The sequence below is a fragment of the Hypanus sabinus genome, chromosome 13 (genome assembly GCF_030144855.1).
Source record: "Hypanus sabinus isolate sHypSab1 chromosome 13, sHypSab1.hap1, whole genome shotgun sequence".
In the NCBI taxonomy this organism is placed as follows: Eukaryota; Metazoa; Chordata; class Chondrichthyes; order Myliobatiformes; family Dasyatidae; genus Hypanus; species Hypanus sabinus.
The window spans coordinates 58490527-58513286 of NC_082718.1; the positions used below are offsets into that span (position 1 = coordinate 58490527).

At 43.7% G+C, this 22760-nt stretch overlaps 1 protein-coding gene across 7 annotated transcripts in view; it reads right to left on the reverse strand.

Annotated features, from left to right (window-relative positions):
- LOC132403894 (branched-chain-amino-acid aminotransferase, cytosolic-like) overlaps window positions 1-22760 on the reverse strand; it is a 227456-nt gene that overhangs the window by 82083 nt on the left and 122613 nt on the right. The gene's annotated exons all lie outside the window — the stretch shown is intronic.

Genomic DNA, 22760 nt, shown 5'->3' on the forward strand with positions numbered 1-22760 from the left:
AATTGGCAGGGGACTGTACTTGTCAGTGTATGTTACACTAGACAGTTTGCAATGACAAGCACAAACAAATATATGCTCTGTACTGGCAGATATAATCAACTGTTAACAGATGTGCTGTATACAAAAATAAATTAAGTTACTAAAAATTGATTATGTGAATTGAAGGCATAAGTACTCAAGAGGACATGAAACTTTTGAATTTGTCAGCCATTTTGCCACCTGCTGTTTTACAGCCACTCCCTCAGTCCAACACACTTACAAAGGGCACGGGAGGGCAGTGAGGCATAGAGATAGAACGTAAGGCCATAAGATATGGGGACAGAATTAGACCACTTGGCCTATTGACTCTGTTCCCCCTTCAAACACGGCTGATCTCTATCAAACCCATTCTCCTGCCTTCCGTCTGTAAAGCTTAAACCGCTTACCAATCATTTCTGAGTTCCATTATGGGATTATGGGAAAGGAGACACTAAACAATGTTCTAAAAACCTTTTTGATAAAAAATCAGAAACAAGTTTATTATCACTAACTTACAGGACTTCATTTGTTCTGTGGCAGCAGTATAGTGCACACATAAAAATTAATATAAATTACAAAATAAATAAATAGAGCAAAAGACAAGGCATAACAAGGTAGTGTTCATGGGTTCATGAACTGTGCAAAAATCTGATAGGGAAGCAAAGTAATAGCTGAATCACTGATTGTGGGTCTTCAGACTCCTGTGCTTCCTTCCTGGTGGTATAACGAGAAGAGAGCATATCCCTCATGTCCCTGGAGCTTTCTCTCAGCACATTGGCTGTTTGATGGCCTTCTTTTGTTTTAATGGATTCTATTGGGTTTCTTTATTTTGCGGCTTTCTGTATTGAGGCATGTCTCAAGGCTATATAAAGTAAAAATATTTCGACAATAAATGTACTTTGAACTTTGAAAGCCGAGAGACTGAAGGCTGGACTTGGAAGACCATTCGTGAATTGGTGCATGCAAGGGTGTAAAAGAGCTTGTTTTTCTGTTGTAGATTTGTTATATTCTGCTTTGTTTTGTATTCTGTGTCATTCTGCTGAGCATTTGGTGTCAGTATGTGGGCTGCTTCCAGCATGTCCCTAGGTCGCATTGGTTGTAAATGCAAACAACACATTTCACTGTATGTTTCCATGTACAGGTGATAAATAGATCTAAAAATAAATCTAAATCTGAATAATATCTGGAAATCCCTCACCTATGATCACTGAAATGCAGAAATAGCTTTTGGCATGGTATTGTGATTCTCCGGGCCAGGTATCAGTTGCTTAAGAGGTGGGAAATCTCACAAACTGTTGACTATCCCTCCTGTTCCATCTGTCAAAGAGTCAACATTACCCTCATCAAACACATTAACCTCAGTTGGGCACAGAACCAAAGAAGGGCATCTTCCTCCTTTCCTTAAGCAGCCCCTCAGTCCCAATGAAATGCTTCAGAGAGGAAATTAAGCTGCCTTATCTGGGCTTTGCCAAAGTCAAACATAACCTGACATTCCTAAGTATCTGTCAGATCACCCACTTGCTCTTACTTCAGTCATTTTACGCTGTGCGTCTGGAATCCTGGACGCCACAACTACACAGGGATATTTCATGACAAAAGACACAGCTTCCGCTGCCTTTCAGAAAAACTGATCTGATCCATCGTGGCACGTCCAACTGCAAATTGAAAAGTACTGGCTATCTAATCAGTGGCTGAGTGCGGTCAGAGACAAGATGGGAAAGCAAATGACTTGAGAAGGATAGATATTGATTGTATTTGCTTCAGCCATAAATTACAGAAGAGCTGAAGTGATCTCTGGGGTGTCATAATGAGCAGCTGAATCTTTCAGCTGCAGCCGTAATAAAAAGCTCACTTTCGATCAGACAGACCTATTGCATTATACCCTACAAATAGATTGTAGCTGTGGGACCCACACACCAGTCGAGGACAATTTCCATTTCTGTTGATTGATCCTGAGATGTATACATTTAAATTTACTGGCGCTCTGAGATTGCTTTGGTTGTTTCATGAAAAATTCAAACCTTTCACAAGAAGGGTGAAGCAGTGAATATTGAGTGGAGTGCAAGATGGATACTTTCCCATCCTCCCCCCACCCCCGGCACACACTAGAGTCCAATGGCCTGAGGCAGGAGTTTGATAAAAAACTAGTCATGACAGCGATCCCCTGCATAGTTGGGCTTTTGCTTTCCTGTTCTACTAGGCCAGGGGTCGGCAACCCGCGGCTCCGGAGCCGCATGTGGCTCTTTCATCTCTGTGCTGCGGCTCCCCGTGGTTTGTTAGTTTTTGAAATGTAATTCGAAATTTGAAGATGATTGTGATCTTGTACAATCTAAAAACATTGTGGAGACCCCATTTCCTGGCACATCCGAACCGGCTCACAATTAACCACCATTCCGGCTAAGGGAGATAGCCTACGGGGGTTTGTGAGTACGTGTCTTTTGGAGCATCCGCTCCCACCAGGACGGGTTGAGGGAGGCTTTAAATCAAGGCTGTTTAGTTCGAATAAAGTTACCTTTGACTGCAGTGTCTTTATTTTAGCGCTGCGTGTAGCACACCGCTACAACGTGTTTTTTATCGCTATTAATATACATCACCACTGCCAATGCCTGACACCCGCCAGTGCGCGCTTTCTTTTAATTCTTCGATCCAAGGTAGGCTAACTATGGAGTAACCTTCAACCCAACGTCTTTTTTTCGGAGTTCAAAATGTTTTTGTTGCATGCAGAAATGTAATTTCGTTTTCTCTGCAGGAGTTCATCAATTTCATAAATGCAACACATTATAGTTTGTTTATACATAGCATAAAGGCAAAAAAAACGTTGTATGCAGTGTTATTTCATTTTAAATGTCAAACGGGTTTTGTGGCTCCCAGTGTTTTCTTTTCTGTGGGAAATGGGTCGATATTGGCTCTTTCAGTGGTAAACGTTGCCGACCCCTGTACTAGACCCTGTCGGTATCATGATCACCTCGTGTACCTTTCAGGTACAGAACGCTGAAGGCAAGACACATTCCGAAATCTGTGGCAGAGTATGAGATCAGAGAAGTGGGCCTTTCAGCCCATCGAGTCTGCACAGGGAAAATAGTGGAGGAAAGGAAATGATGCACCATTAAAGAGCACTGCCACACGAAAGCAGCATCCATCATCAAGACCCCCATCATCCAGACCATGCCCTCTTCTCACAACTACTACTGTGCAGGAGGTCCAGGGACAGTCATCGGGCTCCTGAAATCGCCTGGACAGCTCTACTCACCTCAACGCCGAACACAACTTACAGACTCACTTTCAACAACTTTACAACTCATGTTCTCAGTGTTATTGTTTTCTTTTGCACATCGGCTGTTATTCGGTCTTTGTTTATGCATATTTTTTTCATAGATTTTATCGGATTTCCTGTAAATGCCAGCAAGAAAATGAATCTCAAGGTAGAATATGGTGACATATATATACTGTGCTTTGATACTACATTTACTTTGACCTTGATCAATCACCATTCCCTCAGTATATTTCCCTGTAACCTAGTCTCTCCCTCATGTCCATTTGCACCTCTCAACACTCTAACCACCCAGCTACACCCAGGCTGATAGAAAGCAGTCAGCTAAGCCAGCAAGCAGCACGTCTTTAGGATGTGAGTGAATCTAGAGCACCCAGGGAAAACCTATGCGGTCACAGGGAGAACGTGCAAGCTTCGTCCAGACAGGACCCAAATTCAGGAGCTGTGAGACATCAGCACAACCCGCCGAGTCATTACGCTGCAAGGTTCTACCTCCTAGCCTCTTCTCTGCCTTATTTATTCTCGTATGATTTCACTGCCAAGCTGCACGTGCTCCAATTAAAAAGAATTCTGCTGACTGCATAAACCACACAAACCACACACCATACTCCGCTGGCAGCTGAAATCAGTTAGGAATCATCATTGTGCATTGGAAAGCATGGAAATGACATAAATGGTTCAGTAATCCTGGATTTTTCATTGATTCAAATTGAAAAATAAACATTGGCCAGGACTAGGAAGATCCCTTCTTCAGAACAGTGGCATCCCTGAGATGAGAGATGCCACAGAGGCTCAGTTTACTAACGTGACAATGTAAAAAGTCAAACAGTAATTCACTAGAGAGGGAACAGGGATTTTTATAAAAGCAACAGCGATGTGTCTTAAAATCAAATTTCACAGATCTTTGATCATGTCAAAGACAAGAGTGGCACAGTGGTGCAGCTAATGGGGCCTCTGTCTCACTGATCCAACAATCTGGGTTCAATACTGAGATTTGACTATAACACCATAAGATGTAGGAGCAGGAATCAGCCCTGATGAAGGGTCTCAGCCCAAAATGTTGTCTGTAAATTTCCTTCCATAGATGCTGCCTGACCTGCTGAGTTCCTCCAGCATTGTGTGTGTGTGTGTGTGTATTACTCTGGATTTCCAACATTTGCAGAATCTCTGTATTTATGAAACAGAATTAGGCCATTTGGCCCATTGGGTCTACTTCACCATTCAATCATGGCTGACTTATTTTTCCTTCTCAACTGCATTCTCTCACCTTCTCCCCATAACTTTCAACTCTGCAGGTTTCTCTAAGGTGCTGAGTTTCCTCGCACGGTATTTATTCTTCAGTTTGAACTAGTAAACTGCCTTCAGTGTGTAGGTGGGTGGAAGGACCTAGGAGGAGCTGAGGAGAATGGGGGGGGGGGGAGAATAAAAGAGGATGCGTTGGATTGGTCTAAAAGGATAATTTGTGGTTGGCATAGACTCAATGGGCCAAAGGACCTGTTGCCATGTTGCACCTCTCTGTAAGTACAACTCCAACAAGTGAACCCAGAACCAGTTTCAAAGTATTAAAAATGTGGGTAAAATCCAGAACCCCAACAATCCCTACATGGTTCAGTGCATTTGTAGCTGGGATAGTTGTACACTTGAACCTGGCGTCAATGAGTAGGAAACACCAGCCACATAGCCTGCAGAGTCAACTGCACCCCTGCTTGAGGACAGCATTATCAAGCATCATTTAGCTTTGAGGTATCCTCCTGGTTTCTTAAAGATGGTCTTCATTTCAGCTTTGGAGAATATACAGTCACATTCAGCACTGGCTGCTTCACATAACGAGCAGAGTGCTCACCATTCAAGGCTGCACAGTAGCACAGTGATAGCACAACGCTTTACAGTACCAGCGACCCGGGTTCAATTCCCACAGCTGCCTGTCAGGAGTTTGTTCAATCTCCCAAAGACTGCATGGGTTTCCTCCGGATGCTCTGGTTTCCTCCCACAGTCCAAAGACATACCGGTTGATAGGTTAATTGTAAATTGGTTATTGTAGATTATCCTGTGATTAGACTAGGATTAAATCAGTGATTGCTGAGTGGGAGGCTTGAAAGGTTGGAAGGGTTTGTTCCACACTGCATCTCAATCAATCAATCAATCAGTAAATAAATAAATCCCAAATGTCAGTTTCCACTTGTACTCACTTTGAATAGGAGGAACATGGGGGAGGTTAGTAACAGAGCATGGGAACCAGGCCATTCATCCCTTGGAGACCATGCTCTGACAATCACTTCCATCACAACTGCGTTCATATCCACTCCACCTCACTTGACACCTTGGTTCCATTACCACGGCAACCACACCAAATCACAGAGATGTGAATCCAGCCCCCCTGTCTACACTTCCTGCTGCTTATAGGAAAGCAGCCACCTTAATCAAAAATCCCTGACACCCCATTCATTCTCTCTTCATTGCCCCCCCCATTGAGCAAAAGATAGAAAACTTGAAAGCACACACCAGCAGCTCAAGGACCCACTCTTATCAGACAGTTGAATGGACCTCTTGTACGATATCAACGAACTCTAGTTTTTCAATCTCCCTCATCATGGCTCTGGCAGCTTTTCTGTCTACACATTCCTGTAATTCTAACACTAGCTTCTGCTTTCTGTTATTGCTCTTCCCTTCCCTGTACTATCCCTTTCTCTTCCCTTTTACACTTACATGTAACATGTTCTGTATGGATGTTCTTCATTCTATCTCAGTGCACGTGGCATAAATAAAAACAATTTTCCTCAAGAACTAATGACACTCCCTATATTAAAACTGATTCACCTGACTTCACTTCATTGGATTGTTAGAGAAAAGAGTCTCAGGTATGTGATGCTTATACTGAGAAATACATCCTGAACAGTTAACACATTCAGAAACCCATCCAGACTGATTCCCCTTAACATGTTCTACCTGGTAAACAAGTCTAAGAAACCTAAGTCTTCCTGGTAATCCATCAAACTGCGCAAAACATGATGCCCACTGATCTTAACTTGGGAGTTCCCCATTCTGCCGATTAAGCATACAGTCACTGAAGATTGAAACTACCACACTTCCAACCGTTCCTCCGCAGCCCATCTCAGAATAGTTAACCCGTTAATGCCCCTCCTCCCCTTCTTACCCCATCCCTTATATATTTAGCTTTCCCTCCTCTTTTTTTTCTCTCTTTCTGCCCATCACTCTGCCTGTTCTTCATCACCCTCTGGTGCTCCCCTCCCCCTTTCTTTCTCCCTAGGCCTCCCGTCCCATGATCCTTTCCCTTCTCCAGCTCTGTATCCCTTTTGCCAATCACCTTTCCGGCTCTCAGTTTCACCTCACCCCCTCTGGTCTTCTCTTATCATTTTGCATTTTCCCCTTTCAAATCTACTTTCTACTTTCAAATCTCTTACAATCCTTTCAGTTAGTCCTGACGAATGGTCTTGGTCCGCAACATCAACAGCGCTTCTCCTTATAGATGCTGCCAGGCCTGCTGTGTTCCACCAGCATTTTGTGTGTGTTGTTGTTTGAATTTCCAGCATCTGCAGATTTCCTCGTGCCCGCTTTATATGTGTGATTACCCCGAGACAGACTACCATAACTGTGAAGCCTTGTATGGGCAGTTGTGTGCACATGCGTGTACATGCGTAGGCGTGTACGTGCGCATGCATGTATGTGCCGAACTTTTTTCTCCAAATCAATTTGACCTCCCTATCTTCCCGATTTTGATAAGTGAAACCACACCGTACATACAATATTTCTACTTTATATATGCTGTTTATTTATCATATCACTCCTGCTTTTACTATATGTCTGTGTTATTTTAGGTTTTATGTGTTATTTGGTTTGATTTGGTAGGTTATTTTTTGGGTCTGGGAACACTCAGAAATTTTTCCCATATAAATTAATGGTAATTGCTTCTTCACTTTACGACATTTCGGCTTACAAACAGTTTCATAAGAACACTCTACCTTCGGATAGCGGGGGAGAACTGTATTATTCCAAGAGAACATGGAAGTATCAATGAATAGTAATACTGAACATAACGAACCAGAGGATGAGCCTCAGAATACAAGAACATTGCTTGAGAACAGAGATGAGGAGGAATTTCTTTAGCTAGACAGTGGTGAATCTGTGGAATTCATTGCCACAGATTACTATGAAGGCCAGGTCATTGGGTATACTTAAAGTGGAGGTTGATAGGTTCTGGATTTAAGGGAAGAGAGCAGGAGAATGGGGTTGAGAGGGATAATACATCAGCCACGTTCAAATGGTAAGGTGGACATTGGGTTGAATGGTCTAATTCTGCAACTATGCTTTATGGTCTTATGGTCATATAATGACCATGAATGGAAAACATTAAACTGCTTCTTCTTTTGCATTTTTACTTTATTTTGAATTAAGTTTATTTTTGAAATATATAATAAAAATTGGGGAAAGATTTCTACAAAGTTGTATGATGTTTTGCTATGATAGGGGGGTTATTGGAGAGGGGTTTTGAATTGTTGTCACAAACATTAAGTGTTTGTTACTATGGCCATAAAAGCTAAAGTACTGTCTGTAAACCAGAAATGCCTGAACTTTTGGGTTTGAAGGACTATATTCAGGTCAAAACAGACGGCCATGAACCAAAACTGTTGCCACCACTTCTGACACATTGCCCCACTGCACCTAAAGGATGCAGGATGTGTAGAAGTGCTGGCTTGAGGTTGCAGGGTAGAATATTGCCAGGGCTTCAAATACAAATGTAGATCTTGACCAGCTGTTTGCACAAAGTTCTCTACCCCATCTCATTGCATGAGAGTCTCAGTCCAATTTTGTCAAAGGTACCTGTGTGTAGGCCTCTGTTAGTCTCGACAGACCATGGATTTACACTTTGGAAAGTTTCCAGGGCGCAAGCCTGGGCAAGGATTTTTTTTATGGAAGACCGGCAGTTGCCCAAGCTGCAAGTCTCCCCCCCCCCCCCCCCCACGTCACCGATGTTGTCCAAGGAAAGGGCATTAAAGGCACCTACACATATAATGTCAGAAAGTCATTGCATCATACAGCCAAGGCCCTTCAGCCATCATGTCCAAGATGACCACCGCACTCAGCGCCATTTACCCACATCGGATCTATAGCCTTCTATTCTTAGTGATTAAGCTGCTTGTGTGGTTTAATTTTGACTGCCTTCACTTGCACCTCTCTTCACTGTTGCTGTCCTCCGATGTTGTCACTGACCTTTCAATTATCTGCCTAATCCACTCACAGACCTTCCCCCAACAGCCCTCTCTCCAACTGACTTCCTCTGCAATCTCCACAGGACAAAGGGATCAGAAGGAAGTGTTTGTCATTATCCACAGTCTTGCATTATCAGTTTATCAGAAGCTTGTCAAAGGGCCAGCTCAAGAATCACAGTCAACCTAATCTGTCCGAGGGTCTGCAGTCTATCTATTCATCCACTAATTTACCAAAAAGAGTTATTTTGCATGCTTTAAACAGGAATGCACCAAGTGTCAAAACTTTTCTCCCTGCATCCTTCACTTTATTGTTCCTTGACATGATACATAGACTCATGTGATCAGAGTGACAATTCTCTCTGAGGAACGATTCCATCACTTACTTATCTCCTTCTTTATGCATCATTAAGTCATTTTATTATGATTTGGTATTATAATTAGTGTTGAGGATGGTTACAGCTATATGGTAATAGTCAGACACCACAGCCCAAGCAAGATTCCAATCTAAACTAGACCTATTTATGTATGTTTGACCACTATAATTTTTCCTATTCAGATATCTGTCCAAGTTCCTTTTAAATGTTACTGATCAGCCTCATGGATAGTTACCACATTGGTAGCAGCTACAGGTGGTGGGGGAATAGTTACAGTCAACATAGAGGAGTGTCCTTTTAAAACGGCGATGAAGATGAATCTGTGGAATTCTTTGCCACAGATAGCTGTGGAGGCCAAGTCTTTATGTATATTTAAGGCGAATGGCCTAATTCTGCTCCAATGTCCTTTGGTCATATGATTGAACTCCTGAAATATTACTCAATTCAAAAGCTGGATGGATATACATACTGTATATTCAGTCCTTTGAACAAACTTGTTTCCTCTCTCTCTCCAGTTTTAGAATCATTCTTTCGTATATGCTTTTGATGCCATTCATGACAATACTGTGGTGGTGTCATCACCATATGATCAAGATGATGTAGAAATGCAAAATCCATTAATGTCGTGGCTCAGACCGAGTCGCTTTTTTAGGTCCATTGGGATGGATTTGGAAAAAGAACAGGAAGTTAGAAGTCAGGTTAGAATTTAGGGACAAAGATGGGTGGAGACAGAGCTCTGGGTGGTAATTGTAGTGGCTGGGCTGGAGTTTGACTCCAGATCGAAGCAGTCTGGAAGTCATGTCGTTGTGCTGAGGAGACCAGCCATCCCCAGGCTGGAAAACAGTCTCAGGTTGAAAGATGTTATGGGCAATGAGTCCCAAGGAAGGGTGGGAGTCACAAGTGTTTGGTGACCTCCAAGGTCACAGGGGTCATTGGTCCGTGCTAGTCTGGAGGTCGAGGTCTACAGTGAGTCCAGAAGTATTAGCCATAAGGACAAATCCAGCAAAGTACAAAGGGCAAAGTAGAAGGTCAAAGGCTGAAGGAAGAGACCCAAAGGAGGCACAAGGGCCCAAGTCACCTGGATCAGAGGTACATGCAAATCTGGAAGTTGAGGCCCAGGGGTGAAACCCATAATCGAAGTCCTGTGGTGAAATCCAATGTCTGTGTTTCTGAGGATGGGAGGCCTGTAGCCTCCTGTCCTGGGGTTGGAGGGTGTGCATGTGTGTGTGTGTATGTATGTGTGTGCATGCGCACGGGATACAGTAGGAAAGGAGCTTGTTTTGTTATTGTTTTTGTTGTTGTTGTTTCTTATGTTGTTCTGTGGAACTCTCTGGGCAGACTATGTTGGTGTTGGAATGTGTGGTAATAACTTGCAGGCTGTCCCCAGCAAATCTTTCAGGGTCACCGGGGTCGGAGGTCCATGCAAATCCTTGGGTGTTTTGGTTGTTAGTGCAAATGACACATTCCACTGTATGTTTTGATGTATATGTAATACATAAATCTGAATCATATTAAATGATTATTTATAAATTTTCTGACTTAAACAAAATCGTCTGTAAAAACAAAACCTGCTTGTTAGCTGGAATTACTGTAAATATATAGTGCAGAGTTCAGCCTAAACGCACCTCCTAAGGTTACAACAGAGACTGTAATCGAACCCAGGAGATCCTGAAAGATGAAGGGAAAAGATTTCTCTCCGTCACTCTACTCCACTGTGCAAATTGGCTTCCACAAGAAGAGATCAGAAATTCAACGAGAGAAGATAACAGCAGGAAACGGTTGGTTTTTGTGTATCCCTCTTTGGAGTCTGGCAGCTGATGCTCACCACAGGTTATACTAGACAGTTGCAGCCACACAGAACTATCACGTGGCAGCACATGATGAACAGAGCAACTGTAGGAGCAGCTATCTGCTGCCGGAAAGCAGTGTATGGGCTTGGCACCGATGCAGGGTGGGACTGACTCCAAGCTCCCATGCCAATCCTAAAATATATCAGTGACCTCTCTTCACAGTCATCATTCTTACAAAGGACTTCTAAATACTAATAACATATTCACAAGTGAGCTATATTCTATGGAAACACTGGGACTTGGGATCTAATCGTGCCTTGGAACAATACCTTAGACTCCACTTGGACAGTTTTATCAAAGTATGCATATGTCACCATATAATACCGTGAGGTTCCTTTCCCCACAGGCATTTACAGGAAAGTAAGTTGTAGTGACCTTGAAAGAGAGTCTGTAGGTTGTAGAATGAGATCAGTGTTGTGGTGAGTGAAATTATCCATGATGGTTCAGGAGCCTGATGGTTGTAGGGTAATAACTGTTCCTGAACTTGTTAGTGAGGGACCCAAGATTGCTGGACACCCTATCCAACTGTAGTAGTGAGACAACAGCATGGCCTGGATGGTGGGAGCCCTTGATAATGGATCTGCTTTCTTGTGGCAGCGCTCCTTGTAACCGAACTCAATGGTGAGAGGGCTTTGCCTGTGATAGGATGTCTGCACCACTATCCATTCCTAGACATTAGTGAGCACTGGTAGACGCTGAATGTTTACATACCCAGAGGTAAAGGAGCTAACTAGTGCTTTCAGTATAGACTTGTATTAGATATGAGCATATAAGCCAAAAGCTGTTGAAAGGGTCTGTGATTCAGCCACACACAAAGAACAGGGGTAAGGAGTCAATTTCTCTCTTTCCTCTGGAAATATGTGCACTGTATTGCTATGTACAAGATCTCAGCATGAAATTTGAGACAGCTCAGGCAACACAAAGGTAGGGTTATGGGCCACACCTATGCTACACATGGGTGAACAGTATGCACCTAAGGTTAGCAAGGTCAGCAGTCTGCAGGCCAGCTGGCTTAGAACTCCTGTAACCCAGGTTCAATTCTGACCTCGGGAGTTAACTATGCCATATGTACATTCCCCTTGTTACCATGTACTTTCCTCCTGGTGTTCTAGTTTGCTCCTCATTCCAGGTTAATTAACAACTGTAAAATTGCCCTTGCTGTAGATAGATAGTAAAATTTGAGGGGAATTGATGTTGAAAGCAGGCATATTAAAATCTGATTAGTGTAGTATTAGTGTAAATGGCAACATATTTGGGCACAATCCCTCCCCACCACAGAAGTATATACAGGAGCTGCTGGCTCAGGAAAACGTCATCCATCAGCTAAGATCCCCACTGTCCAGGCTATGATATCTTCCCGTATCTATTGTCATGCAGCAGGTTGGCTTGAAGGTCAACACCACCAGGTCCAGAAACCTTTAGTCTACTGAAACTGAAGATGTCGAGGATACCTTCATAGGGTGATGGAGTTCTGACACCATCTGTAAGAAGTTTCTATGTTCTCCCTGTGACTGCTCCACTTTCCTCCCACAGTCCAAAGATGTACCAGTTAATAGGTTAATTGTTCATTGTAAATTGTCCTGTGATTAGGTTGCAGGCTGGAACAGCTCATTGGGCCAGAAGGGCCTGTTCTACACTGTATCTCTAAATTTTAAAGGATAATTAATTAATAGGTAGCATTCATCATTAAAGACACCCACTTCATTAAAGACAGAACAGCTTCTTCCCCTCCGCCATCACATTTCTGAATGGTCCATGAATCCATGAACACACTGCCTCTATATTTTTGCTCTCTTTTAACACTACTTATTTTTTATTTTATATTTATTATTAGAACTTATATGATATTTTATGTATGGCACTGTACTGTTATCACAAAGCCTAGTAACTACCTCAGTGTAGCAACACTACAGCCACTTTGACAACTGCAAGAAAATGGATTTTTTTGTTCTAGTTGTGTTATTTCATGCATAGTTTTGTATAATGCATACTTAATTTGTGGTTTTTCTTGTGCATGTTCTATCTCCAGTGCTATGTATCTATGATGCTGCAGAACAAGTTTTTTGTTGTTCCTGAGCATACATTTACATTATACTTTACATTAAACTGTGTGGTTACTGGCAGAAACAAGCTAGGTCACATTTCCATGGTGTATCTCTCCAAGACCTTTCCCAGGATTAAAAGACCTCCCATCTTAATCTTCTCTGTGGATTCACTGTCGTGGTGCAGATCGATCAGCGTCTCCCACCAGCTCCGGACTAGACTTGGGGGCTAGAGGCAATCGTATCAGTTGTGAGCTCATATTCTTTAGTAGCAGTTGTGACTGCCCCTTTTGTCTTCAGTCCAATGACTTGTGAGACTGTGAGATCCTGAGCAGTGGTCCCATCACTCCCATTTTCAGTACTCTTGACCATATTTTTCACTCAAAATTCAATTCATATTCCAGTTTTTCTGAACTATATCCCCAGCAGCTTAGACCACAGAGCAGTATACACAGGAACAGGCCCTTCAACCCTCCATGCCTACACCGACCAGGATGCCAATCTAAATTCATCTCATTGCCAATCATCAGGTCCCCCCTCTGCTTCCAACACCAATCAAAGTTTGCCCAATCTCTTCTTATAGCAAATATCCTCTAATTCACGTAATGTCCTGTTGAACTTCCTTTGCATCATTTACAAAGATTCCACATCCTTCCTTTAATGCAGCAACCAGAACTGCTCACAAAACTCCAAATGTGGTTTGACCGAAGTTTTATATTGTGAGCAACATAACTTCCTGACTTTCATGTTCAAGGTCCTGACTGATGAAAGCAGGCATGCCATACACCTTCCTCATTGTCAGTGCTTATTTCATTATTGTGTCCCTTCTTGTGAAAATTGTGATAATTTATTCTTTCTTGTGAATGTCACTGAAATACTATGTGTCTTTGATGCTGCTGCAATGAGTTTTTCATTGCACCTGTGTGTACATGCACTTGTGCACATGACAATGAACTTGACTCAAACTTTCAAGTATCCCATATCACTTCTGTGGCCACATCCAGGAGCCAAGGATGTATACCCCAAGGTCCCTCTGTACATCAGTACTCCTAAGGCTCCTACTTTTGTCTTGCATTTGACCACCCAAATTGCACCACTTCACACTTGTTTGGATTATACCCCATCTGATATTTCCTCTGCCCAGATTCTCAATATTTGACAACCTTCCTCTCTGTCCATAACTCCACCAACATTCTTGACGTCTACACACTTGCTAATCAGACCACCTACATTTTTATCCAAATTATTAACAAGGACTACAAAAAACAGAGGTCCCAGTGACAATCCTTCTGATCCACTGCTCAGGATCTCACAGTCTCACAAGTCATTGGACTGAAGACGAAAGGGGCAGTCACAACTGCTACTAAAGAATATGAGCTCACAACTGATACGATTGCCTCTAGCCCCCAAGTCTAGTCCGGAGCTGGTGGGAGACGCTGATCGATCTGCACCACGACAGTGAATCCACAGAGAAGATTAAGATGGTGATCAAGAGAAAAACTACAGTTCTAGAAATCCAATCAACACACACACAAAGTGCTGGAGGAACTCAGCAAGCCAGGCAGTATCTATGGAAAAGAGTACAGTGGACATTTCGGGCTCAGACTCTGACTCCAGTACCCCATCTGTCTGGGATTGCCACCCCCAGTCATGAGCCCTGCTGGCCTGTGCACTTGTATCTGTTAGTTGTTGTCTTATCTAGCATCATTAAACCCTTGTGTAACATGGCACTGCACTAGATGCTAGTAGGCCATCAAAAGATTCTAGGTATCAGAAGAAGGCAGTGAATAGAAACCATACACTTCTGGAGATAAGTTTTGCGCCTATAAGAAAAAAAAATTTACAAAATAGTTACATGAGCAAGAACAATTTAAAATTCCGAAACTCTGTTTAGGTTCCAAATCTTAGATATCAAACCACAACAAATTTCCTTTTAATTAGAATCAATGCGATTCCTTTATTACTCTAATCTCTCTAATTAGATCTAGTGTTATTCCCTAATTAAAAGTTTATGACTAAACTTTCCTTTTTACATCCCTAGTTAGTTAGAAAACCAAATATAATTCCTATTCTCAAGTATTATAGTTAACTTCAGTTTCAGTTCCAGGCAGTATATCTACAAGTTTAAATTCAAATTCAAAAATTATATATACATAGTTTAACTCCTTTCATGACGATACTCCAACAACACAACTTTTAAACAAAGTAAATCTCACTCAGTATCTTATCAAAGTCTTTGCAAAAATAATCAAATTAAGATTCTTCAAATGAAAATAAACTTATACATCCAACCGTATTAAATCCTCTGTGTCATTACACATTTCGCTCCTGCAGGTAATTCGCCATCTTCTTTCTTGGTTCATTGGAATGAAGTAGTTTATCATCCGCAGCAAGTCAGTTCACAAACTTGACCAAATACTTTGGAATGATTTTACAGAACTAATTCCCGACTACACAGTAGAGATTTTGGACATTCATCTCTGTTGATACTGTCTCAATATAGCTGCTGTGTGTAGCTTCGATAAATCTTTTATCACTATTGTCTCTCCTCCAGGGGTTTCACCCTGAGATTTTCAAGTTAGTAGGGCAATGATACTCACCATTAATCCCAGTCTAAACAGTTTATGTCTTCAGCTTCTAATCATTGCTGCATTTCTCTCCTTGTCCATCCTGTGTCAGCTATGCCTCTTCTCACATAGCATTTTTTTTACAAATACTTCTTTTAAAAATTGGTAAATCTTATTTTCATCCCTCTGCAGGTGGAACTTTCTAACGTTACATCTTTGGGTTTAATTAACTGTGTTACACTTGTGCTTTCTGTTTAATCTTGTCGAATTCATTTTGATTGGCATGGGTTTTCCACATATTGTGGTTATTTAAAGTGGAGTCCCAATTAGCGCTCATCGTGGGGTCCTTACGTTTCAAGGATAATTCATCTCGCTGTGGATACGCTGGAGACTGTGGTAGACCAAGGGACCCTATGGAAAATCCTGGCAATTCCAGACAATGTTTCTCATTCTCTGCATTCCAACTTGGCTGAACAGAGGAGCACTTTTAGTAATAGACTAAGACAACTGCACTGCTCCAAAGAGTGCTATACGAAGTAATTCTTACCCTCGGCCATTAATCTACGGCCGGTCCTGTTCGAATGTTTGGGGTAACTTACCTTATTCTTTTTTACTTCTCTTCTAATATTTGTACATTTGTAATGCTACTGTGATTTCCTTTGGAATCAATAAAGTATCATCTATCTATTACACAGTGTATGGAGGTAGAACAAGGTAAAACAATAACAATGCAGAATAAACAAGAACGGCACAGAGGAAGTGCAGTGCAATGACGTGCAAGATCATAACAAGGTAGATTGTAAGGTCAAGAGTTCATCTTATTGGTTAAGTAGTCAGCTGAAGAGTCCAAAAGCAGCAGGGTAGAAGTTGTCATTGATCTGAAAGAACCGATCTCTATTGAGAAATATACCTGACATAACCACTAGATATACCTGAAATATAATCACTATGTATTAGCTATTTACTATATTGTTCTCCTAATTCCTTTTTCCCCGTGTTTCTCCTGCTCCCCTGTCTGTCTGTCTCTCTGTTTGTTTGTGTGTGTCAGCGTGGTGGGCCTTTTGTTCTCCCGGGCTTCCTGATTGCAGTGCCCCTGAATCTCATTTAACCTGCAGCATAAATACCCCAGATTTCCATCCACTCATCGCCAGATTGTTGCTTCAGCCAGTGTGGTAGTTCACGTTCCAGGCCGCTTAGGATTGTGTATTCTAAATTTTGTTTCCGCGCTGTTGTTTGCCTGTGTTAACTCTGTCTCTCCGTGTTAACGGGAGCATTGCATGTATTGAGAAATATACCTGTAACCCCCTGGGTCGCCTCAGGCTGGCTCAGCTCGTTACATCTAGGGGAGCAGCCTTCGGCCCCGCCAAACTGGGTAATCAGCTGGTGTGGATGCTGTGTGATGTCCCCGCCTCGCCCACAAACAGACAGTACACCATATGCGATTAAATGAGTACAATTTATAAAGGTTACTATAACTAAGTGATTAATAATGATACAGTATATATGAAGAGAAAATTAAAGAAAAGGCGCCAAACTTATCAAAGTCCAAACCACTTCGTGCACAACCGTTGGAGCTCAATTACTGAAGTCTTCTGGCCACCATTCGATCCCCTCCGAACTCCTCGACTCTCCAAACAGCTCAGGACCCTCCGAGTGGTCAACCAAGCACATCTAGCTTCATCCCCCCCCCCTTGGAGAATCTCCCGGCTTCGGACCCCCCTTTGCGGTCCGATCCTCGCCCAGCTTAGAGCATTGCGTCCTCTCTCTCGACCCCCTCGCGCCGATCTGCCCAAAAGCCTGTCAACAAAAGCTTACAGACTCAGAAGAAAGAACATTAATCCCCATTTGGTTTACAAAGGAATACCATTCTCGTTATCAGTAAATTAGCATTCCTGCTAGTTTACAAAAAGAAACCCTTTCCCAACAGTAACAAAGAAAAAAGAAACCCCCTTTACACTCTCCCTCCACCAAATAAAAGTCATGTCCTCATGACTACTAAATAACTCGCCACCTTTCCTGCCAACACACCGTAACCCAAGCACAAACAGTGACATCTCCTCCCCACACAGTAACCCTCACGCCCTGTTCCTCAGGCGCTACTTAGGCCAACTATCTGGGAGTTCCCTAACCCTTCTGAGGCTTCCATACCCCCTCACCTAAACCCTTCAGGCTCGGACACAACTGGGGATACCTTGGGCCCACTACCAACTCCTCTCTCAACCTCTCACTCATGCCCCACACTGCACACAGCTAACCCTCCCCACTACACCTGACTCAATGGGAGAAGGGCCAAAGGTCTCTTCCTCAATCGAGGGAAAGTCAGCAAAAGGCAGCATGTACCACACATCCAGCACATCATCCATCGAATCTGTATTCTTCCTCATTCCTGTGATCGGTAGCTGCTGTTTGATCTTCTCCAAACGGAAACACGTGGCCTGCACTGCTCCCACAGTCTCTTCAACCTCCTGTTCAGTATTCACTGCACTTCTCTCCAGCTTTTTCTTCCTCATGACTTCTTCCAGATCAACTTTCAGGTTTTGCACTTAATTTGAACTGTCGATGGTCATCTTCAGGTTCCCATCAAGCTTCCGCTTCTCTCTTCTGAGATTCGTCTGTAATTTCTTCACCTCTGCAAACTCCCCTCTCCGGGTTCTCAGTTTGCTATTACCCTCAGTCAGACAACTTTCTTCATTCTCTCCAACTTGTAAGTCTTCCGAATGGTTCCAGATCACTTTCTCCAGTCTCTCCGTCTTCATTTCAAACTTGATTCCGTAGAGACAGTCACTCACGAGCTGCGACCTTCGCCAGCCCTGGCACGTGTCCCGAAAACACTTTAACTCGGTAGTTCTCAGCTGCTCCTGCAACGACCTCACTTCATATTCTCCTGAGGCAAATCCAAATACCAAGAGATCATCCACATACACCAAAACTCCAAACGCCTCCACATCCCCTATGGTCTTCCACCTGCCCCGCAGGAAGTTTGCAAGGGCTCCAGATATGCCCTGTGGCATCTTTTCGAAGACTTCTAGGGAATTTATAACGGCCGTCTTCTCCTTGTTGGCCCCACTCATCGGGATCTGGCAACATCCACTCCTCAGATCCAGCACCTTAAACCACTTCACACCACTCAGACAGGCCATCGCCTCTCTGGCCCTCAGGGCCATATTCTGGTCACTGACAGTGCGCCTCTTCAACGCAATATAATCCATACACACGCTGCCTACATCTTCCACGGCTGTAGGGGCCAGTCGCTGAAACCTCTCTCTCTCCGAGGTGTCTTCAGCAGTCAACTCCCCTCCCTTGTGGTATTTCGCAGCGTCCACGAAGGGTCTCACCCTCAGATACTTCCCCCAGGCCATACCACCACTGGCTTTTGTTTGAATTCGGTATCAGCCCAATGCTGCTACACACGTCCGCACAAGCAGCTCGAAACCCTGGGTGCATCGACAATGCCTCCAAACAGCGCTCACCCGCCTCCTCCGGGCAGGCTCCCAAGCGCACCAGCAGGATATTGGTTCTCTCTAGAACAGAAACGCTGCCCGTCTCAACAGGGTCCGGACACATCAGCATTAACGATTCATGAACCTCAGTCTCCTCCACATTTGCCTCTAGGAACTCCATTTTCACTGACCAACAACCGTTGTCTGGATAATCACCGGCACTGGTACCCCGAATCTCTAGTGTCCTCAATGTCGCCAAGGGTAAATGCTTCCAATAACGGTTATGAAACAAACTGTACAGCAACTTCACCGGCGCCCCGGTGCCGAGGATGGCTTTAACTTGATTTCCATCCATCTGTAACAACACCTGTGCGCATGGCCCCTCTAAGCCTTCAGGAATAGAGTCTGTTCCTTTCGGGAGTTCCTTGGTACATTGCTGGGAACGTGCTCCCCCAGAGACCCCAAGCCGTTCCCCCACTGGGCCTCCTCTAAGTTTCCCGACACCTCTCGAATCAACGGAACAACTGATCCCCTTGACAGATCCCCTTGGCACCATAAGCAATTTATCTGTCCCCCTAGGCAAAAAGGGATACCCTAAAAACTTCCCACCAATCTCCTGCCACGGATATAATAAGCCCCCCAGCTGCGGCATTTTCCCACACTTTCCCAGAACTGGCAGTGGTCACTTCGAGGTAATTGCGCCTGACAGTTCTAACAAAGTCACCAGCCCGCCTACTCAAACTTTCAACCCGTCCCTGTCGCTTTTCCTCAGCCAAGCACTGCCACTCACCCAGCAACTGAGAGGTCCGCTCCGCCCACGCTTCCGCCCCTTTAGGGCTGGACATTATTCCAATAACCGGGCGGAGCTCACCACTGCTGAAACATCCCAACCTGTCACTCCTCACTCTCCAAACAGTACGGACAACCCATGGTCCCAACACCATTTCGTCAGCCAACAGCAACCACCCCACCCAACACACACGCAGCGATAACCAGCAATCGCACACCCACAAGGGCACACCAGCTCTTCGCCGCAGACACAATTTAAATAGGGTGATCACACAGCCTCCACAGAAATCAATCCCGGACGAGCACCCCACAATGTAACCCCCTGGGTCGCCTCAGGCTGGCTCAGCTCGTTCTCGTCTAGGGGGAGCAGCCTTCGGCCCCGCCAAACTGGGTAATCAGCTGGTGTGGATGCTGTGTGATGTCCCCGCCTCGCCCACAAACAGACAGTACACCATATGCGATTAAATGAGTACAATTTATAAAGGTTACTATAACTAAGTGATTAATAACGATACAGTATATATGAAGAGAAAATTAAAGAAAAGGCGCCAAACTTATCAAAGTCCAAACCACTTCGTGCACAACCGTTGGAGCTCAATTACTGAAGTCTTCTGGCCATCATTCGATCCCCTCCGAACTCCTCGACTCTCCAAACAGCTCAGGACCCTCCGAGTGGTCAACCAAGCACATCTAGCTTCATCCTCCCCCCTTGGAGAATCTCCCGGCTTCGGACCCCCCTTTGCGGTCCGATCCTCGCCCAGCTTAGAGCATTGCGTCCTCTCTCTCGACCCCCTCGCGCCGATCTCCCCAAAAGCCCGTCAACAAAAGCTTACAGACTCAGAAGAAAGAACATTAATCCCCATTTGATTTACAAAGGAATACCATTCTCGTTATCAGTAAATTAGCATTCCTGCTAGTTAACAAAAAGAACCCCTTTCGTAACAAAGAAAAAAGAAGAAACCCCCTTTACATACCTGAAACATAACCACTATATATACCTGAAATATAATCTCTATGTATTAGCTATTTACTATACTATGTAATCACTTCTAGGTACCGAATATTAATATGTATTATTTTACTAGACACATTTTGTTATGGGTTGTTTTCACTAGATACTTTGTACTCTCTTAGCTGCATATTATGGCACTTACAGAACACCTGTTTGTTTTCCAGCACTATTAGCTGAGATGTATCCCACGTATTACACTCAGCCTTTGCTTAGTACGAGATAACGATGGTGGACAGGATGCTGCGAGCAGGAATGTAATGTGAGGGAGGTTGTCTGGAAAACATAATCTTGGCCACGAATAAGGTCCCAATGCGAACGGCTGAAACATAATGGTGGCGCACCGCAGGCTAGGCAAGAGCGATTGATTAATTCATATATAGATGATATGCAATTAAAACTCGATTGGGTATGGTGATGAACCCGAAATGTAACTGAGATAAGAAATTACTATAAAGAATGCTGTACACCGGAGCTCGGCGGGCTTTCGGTGACAAATTCATTGATTGCCTCATCCTTTGTTTGCAAATAAAGGTTTAATTTTCTTGAAGAATTGTCTGTGTCTCCAGGTCATTTCAAGTAACCACGACATCTCCAAGCAAGCATGACTCAGCAGAGCCCTGAGCAATGCAGTTGGTTGCCAATATCTTCTGCCTCTCCTTATTTCACATGAAAATGAGACTCATGGATGCTGACAAGCTGCCAACTGAAAGCATATTTCTTACAGCCCAGCAGAACTCAGCAGGCAACCCTTTGTTTCCAGCAGTTTCACTTGCCACAAACAAATAGATAGATCTTCCCAGGTAACACAGTGAGAGTGCTGGGCCTCTCCCAGCTCCTACACTTAACCATCATCCAGCTATTTCTGCGGGTCATCAGGTAGGTCTGGAAGAAGACACCATGGCCTTTGTACAGATTCTTTGCCAGACATGGGAATCTCGTCCACTTTCCCAGGGCAGCCCAACTGCTACTGTAACACTGTGAAAGAGGCAGAGTGGTCCATGGAGATCAGCACGTTGGACCCGGGTTCAATCCCAACAACCACCACTGTCCATGTAGAGCTTCCCTCTCTGTCACCTTGTGGGCTTCCTCCCACATTCCAAAGTGCAGTTTGGTAGGTGAATTGGCCACTCGAAGTTGTCAATAATAAACACAAGAGATTCTACAGATGCTGGAAATCTAGAGTATTGCACACAAAATGCTAGAGGAGCTCAGCATGTCAGGGTGCAACTACAGAGAGGAATAAGCAATAGATGTTTTGGGTCGAAACCTTTCATCATGACCACACTGTAAGTTTCTCGTAGTGTGTGGATGAGTGGTGAAATCAGGGAGGAATTGATCACAATGATGAGAGAGTAAAGGTGGGACTAATGCAGGATTAGTGTAAATGGGTGGCTGGTGGGATGATGTTTCCATGTTGTATGTCTCTATGGGTCCATAACTTGCCTGTGTGGAGCTGTCCAAAACAGACTGTTGCAGCCCGGCACACCACAAGGAAGAAGGAACACTCACAGTTCAGAATCATGAGTCATAAAGCTATACAGCACAGCCTCAGGCCTTTAGCCCACCTCTGCACAGCTGATCACTCATCCCACTGCACCAATTCCACATCACTCAGCGCCCTGCTCAGTAGAGTACCTGACAAGGTGCTTCGTACATAATGTTACTGTTCCATATCGGATAGCCTGTCCAATCTCTCCTGATAACTCAAGCTTTCCAGTCCAGGCAACAGCCTTGTCAATCTTTTCTGCACCCACTCAAATTTAATCAAATGCTTTGTGCATGCTGACCAGAAATGCAAACAACACCCCAACTATAGGATAACTAGTATCTTGTATGATTGTAACATAACATCTCAGCTCTTATACTCAATGCTCCACCAATGAAGGACAGTGTGCCGTTCACCTTCCTCACCACTCTGCCTAAAATCCATTTGGAATTGGTATATTATTATCACATGTACTGAGGAACAGTGAAAAGCCTGTCTTGAATACTGTTCATGCAGATTATACATGTATCGAGGGACAACATAGTGCAACAATAACAATGCACAATAAACTGTAACAACTACAGAGGTAGTGCAGTAGGGCACAGGATCATAACAAGGTAGACTGTGAGATCAAGAGTCTATCCTATTGTACTGAGGAATTGTCTGATAACAGGTAGAATCTG